The 5,041-nt window shown below is 39.3% G+C and overlaps 1 non-coding gene across 1 annotated transcript; it reads left to right on the forward strand.

Moving 5' to 3' along the window:
• The first annotated feature begins 1,440 nt into the window (after window positions 1-1,440).
• LOC141644433 (small nucleolar RNA R71) lies at window positions 1,441-1,547 on the forward strand. Its single transcript, XR_012544052.1, has one exon. It is a non-coding gene; the product is annotated as a small nucleolar RNA R71 (small nucleolar RNA).
• The last annotated feature ends 3,494 nt before the right edge of the window (window positions 1,548-5,041 follow it).

A 5,041-nucleotide genomic window follows, 5' to 3' on the forward strand; every position in this document is an offset into this window, starting at 1 on the left:
CTTCTTCCATATCAAAAATGACAAAGTCCACCGGGATGAAAAATTTCCCAATTCGTACGGGAACATCTTCCCATATCCCTAATGGTGTCTTCGTCGATCTATCGTCCATTTGGAGTGTGATATTCGTGCATTTAACCTCTCCCATCCCCAACCTTTTACTCACCGAGTACGGCATAACACTCACACTAGCCTCTAGATCACATAAGGCTTTGTTGATCGTGGTGTCGCCAATGGTACACGGTATTGAGAAGCTTCCCGGATCCTTGAGTTTTGGAGGTGAACTCCCTTGAAGTATTGCACTACTCACCTTAGTGCAGGCGATAGTCTCAAGTTTCCGGATCGACTTCTTCTTTGTGAGGATGTCTTTCATGTATTTCGCATAGGCCGGTACGTGATTGATTAATTCCGTAAAAGGAATTGAGACTTCCAAATTCTTCACAATTTCCATAAATTTTCCAAGTTGGTCATCAAATTTGGGCTTGGCTTGACGACTTGGAAAAGGAAGTCTAATCACAATGGGCTCCTTCATCCTCAACTTGCTTCTTCGGTGCTTCATACCTTGTACCACTTCTCAAGTGAATGGCACTAACCGTTTCATGTCTTGGGGGATTACTTTGACGTGGTAATTGCCCCTTTTGTCTTTGTAAGCTTGAAGATGCTAGTTGAGTCAACTGGGTTTCCAACATTTTGGTGTGAGCTAGGATGTTGTTGATGGTGGTTTCCTTTGCTTGACTATCGTTTTGCATTTGAGTTAAAAACTCTTGTTGATTCTTTTGCATTTGAAGGACCGCTTTTTGAACATCAAAACCTTGGTCATTTTGTTGATTGTATGGAGATTGATTTTGGTAACCTTGGTTTTGGTTGTAAAAGGGTCTTTGATTTTGGTTTCTCATGGGAGGTGGGGTGTATGTTGTTTGAGGGTTTTGAACATTTTGGCTTTTGTATGAGAGATTTGGATGGAATTTGGTGTTTTCATTGTAATAGTTGGAATAAGGGGTACCACTCTTGTATGGTTGGAAAGCATTCACTTGTTCAGTTGTTCCCCTACATTCACTTGGGTCATGTCCCAAAGTTCCACAATTATCACATATCCCACTTGGGATTGATGAAGATGCCGTCATGGGATTAACATGATGTTTTGGTGATTTTGTGCCTTCTTCAAGTCTAGCCATAGCCTTTTCAAACTTTAAATTGATGGTATCAATGTGAGCACTAAGTTGAGCACCCAATTGAGTAACGAAGTCCACTTCATGCTTTCCTCCTCTAGTAGCCTTGAGAGGTCTACTATATTGTGAGTTATGGACCGACATTTCCTCAATTTTGTTCCAAGTTTGATTGTCATCAACTTCGGTGAACATTCCATTTGATCCCATGTTGAGAATGTTCTTTAAATCATCATATAGACCGTTCCAAAATTGTTGTACCATGAACCACTCGCTAAGTCCATGGTGAGGACATGAGCGACAAATTCCTTTGAACCGCTCCCAAGCTTCATACAAAGATTCTTCATCCCTTTGCTTAAAACCCGTAATTTGAGCTCTTAGCATGTTAGTCTTTTCCGGTGGGTAGAATTTTTTGTAGAAAGCTAGAGCCAATTTCTTCCAAGAATCATTTCCGAAAGTGGCCTTATCAAGCCTCTTCAACCATTGTTTCGCGGTGCCAATTAGAGAAAAAGGAAATAAGACCCATCGAATTTGGTCTTGAGTTACACCGGTTTGAGAAATTGCATCACAATAATCGCAAAAAGCCTCCATATGAGAGTGAGGGTCTTCACTAGGCATCCCCCCAAATTGGCTTCTTTCGACTAATTGGATAAATGCAGATTTGGCAATGAAATTTCCGGTTAGATGTTGTGGTGTGGAAGTACCGTTGGGTAGGTTCTCCTCGGTGGGTACGGAATGTGATGAAAACTTAGGCATTGTGGGTTGATTTTGTGTTTTATTTTGTGTTGGGTTCTCCTCACCTTTTCTTGCAAAAGGGTTGATGAACTCAATAGTTGGTTGAATGTCTACAACCTCACCAATACCTCTCAAATTTCTCCTAGCAAGTCTTCTATTGGTCGTCAAAGTTCTTTAAATTTCACGATCAAAAGGTAACAAATCACCTTGTGACCTTCTAGGCATGCAAAATATCAAACAACTCGAAAACAATTAGAACAAACCTTGAGGAGTTTTACTTCCCCAAGGCAAAGAAAGACACAACTAATAACAATATCAGAAAATCTAAATCAAGTTAACACCGTCCCCGGCAACGGCGCCATTTTTGGTCGGACTAAATCTTTTCGGTAACTTGTCGTTAGGAGCATGATAAGAGTGTCGTTGGGGCTCTCAATCAAACACATTTATAATACTCAACATACAACTAGTTAGCGGTAAGTCGAGGTCGATCCATGGGACGGTGAGCTTTGGGTTCTAAGTCTATCTATCTCAATTTATGCTAGTGTCACGATTTGTTTGGGTTTGTAGTTGTGTCTAGACTAATGCAAACGATAAGGTAAAACAAGCAATAAAGGGAAAGATGTAAACAAATGATTAAAAGTGCTAGGATATCATGGGGTCATAGGGGATTCATGGTGTTGATCATACAAACATGTTTACAAGGTTGCAAGCAATTAATGTTGTGGAGGAACCGAGTTGGGTTATATCTTACGGTCCTTAGGAAGAGTTGGGTCCCGGAGCCGAATCGATTAGATTGTACAACACCTACAAGTCGACTTACTTTCCTCCTAATCAACTTCTATGCTTGGTCTAACAAGACTTGAGTTGGTTTATATCTTACAAGTCAAGTTGAGTAGATAAGAGATGGTTGTAAATGCAAGGATTCATAGGCTTAGCATTTCATCAGACATAACATGTGCATAAAGTTGACATCACAACAAGCAAGCAATTTAATCATGTGAACATATTAGATTAAGCATGAATCAATCCCATGTTGGTTTCCCCTAATTACCCACTAATCCTAGCAAGAGACTACTCACTCATTATCATGGGAAACATGCCATTAATGGTGTCAATCATCACAACAAGTATAAACATGATAATAGAATGAAGAAATGAACAATAAAGATTAAAGAGTAAAGGAATTATACCAACTTAAGATGATCCAAATAATAAAGCAAAGAATAATAGAAGAACTTGATGATTGATGGAAGGTTGTCAATCTTCCAATAATAACCCAATAATCTTCAATTACCCAATAATAAACTTGAATAATAAACTTGAACAATAATTAAGGAGAGATTAATGTGTAATTTGTGGAAAGATTAAAGAGTAATCTATTCTAATCTACTCCTAATCTAATCTAAAGAAGGATTTTCTACCCAAAAACAACATACATGATTAATTACAAAGATGAGGTATTTATAGTGGAAATTAGGTGGGATGCATTAGGTTAACTAAGGGCTAAACTAGTAATTACACTTTTTAAGTTGAGCAAGGAGACTCCGGTATTTTCTGAGGAAGGGAGTCTTTCTTTGAAGCTTGGAGAAGACGAAATCATGCTGTGAAGGAATCCGTGCGTATTGGGGTCGGGACGGACGGAATCTGGCAAAGGAATCCGAGCGGATTCAGGGGAATCCGGACGGATTCTAGTGGGGCAATCCGAGCGGATTAATGAGCAGGACGCTCGGATTGTTTTGTGGAGACGGGCGGATTTGAGACAATCCGCTCGGATTGTTCTTCAGCCGAGGTTCTTCTTCTTTTCTTCCCCTTTTTGCTCATTTCCATTTTTATTCTTGCGAGATTGGTCTTTAGTCCTTGCTTCTTCTTCATACTAGTACATCTATTATCATCAATAAGCTTCCAAATGTGCACTAAAAGACGGGAATTTCCGCCTTATTATCTCCTTTTCTACAAAACATATGAAATGCGATAGAAAAGCAAATAGGATGGTTTTGACGGATAAAATGGCCATAGAATGTTATAAAAGTATGCAAAATAGGTTCAATTAGGGGACTAAATGTGCGCAAATAATGTTCACATCAAATATCCCCAAACCGAACCTTTACTCGTCCCGAGTAAAGAGGTGACTAAAACTAGACCTTTATTTAAACTAACCTAATAATATAGCCGATATGAGACAATTAGCGGGTCTCACTCCGCCCCTTCAACTCACAACAAGACAACCATGAGGTAGGATGCCTTCTTGCAAGGCAAGGTGGGTCTTGCCAAAATGGTGACACATCCAATCATTAAAGCACACAAAATCAAATAATGGATGCATCTACAAAAGAATAGCCACTTTCCTCATCTAAGTGGCGGAAATTATCTACAAGGGAAGCAATTCAAGGGTACACAATCCTTCATAGATGCAATTTGTTCAAACTACTAGGCCTAGAAGGATACCAATAAATCACCTCCAAAATGTGTCAAGCTAGGGTACCTTTGTCCTCAATCGTTAAATGTATTTGTCAAGAGTAGACTCCCTATGGTGTTAGAAACACTGGAGGATCGCGGAATTCCCCCTCTTGCCTAGACAAGAAGATGGGTCGTCCCCTCTCTACCATGCACAAAATGGATAAGACGGAAAAGGGATCGATAGATATTTGAGTTTCACTTTTGGGAGTTTGCTTTTGTTTTTGTTTTTCCCCCCAATTTCTTGTGGCATTTGACATTTGAGAACACTTTCTTTGCCATTTCTTTTTGATTTTTGGCATTTCAATACTTGACAACTTTTTGCATTTCTTTTTGAACATTTTCAAAGTCACCCCAATTAGTAACGAGGGTGCCTTGTATTTGAAGTTTAGGAGTTCTATTTTTGCTCCTCTTTTCATTTGATGCATTTTTGCAAACTTTCTTTCACTTTTCATTTCTTTGAACTCAAATTGATTTCTTTTTGTGCCCATTCCCTTTGATGACAAAAATGTATGGTAGAACATGGATGAATGATGGAAGTATGCATGGTTTCAAGGGTCACCTTGGAATAAACGGTAGCCAAGGAGTTATCACACCACAAGGTACTCTCGACTAGACCTTAAACCATGGGTCAAAGGATACTAGCATGACACATCCTAGGGTGTTTTACAAGTATTCTAACAAGCAAA

Source organism: Silene latifolia, chromosome 2, assembly GCF_048544455.1.
Source record: "Silene latifolia isolate original U9 population chromosome 2, ASM4854445v1, whole genome shotgun sequence".
Classification (NCBI taxonomy): Eukaryota; Viridiplantae; Streptophyta; class Magnoliopsida; order Caryophyllales; family Caryophyllaceae; genus Silene; species Silene latifolia.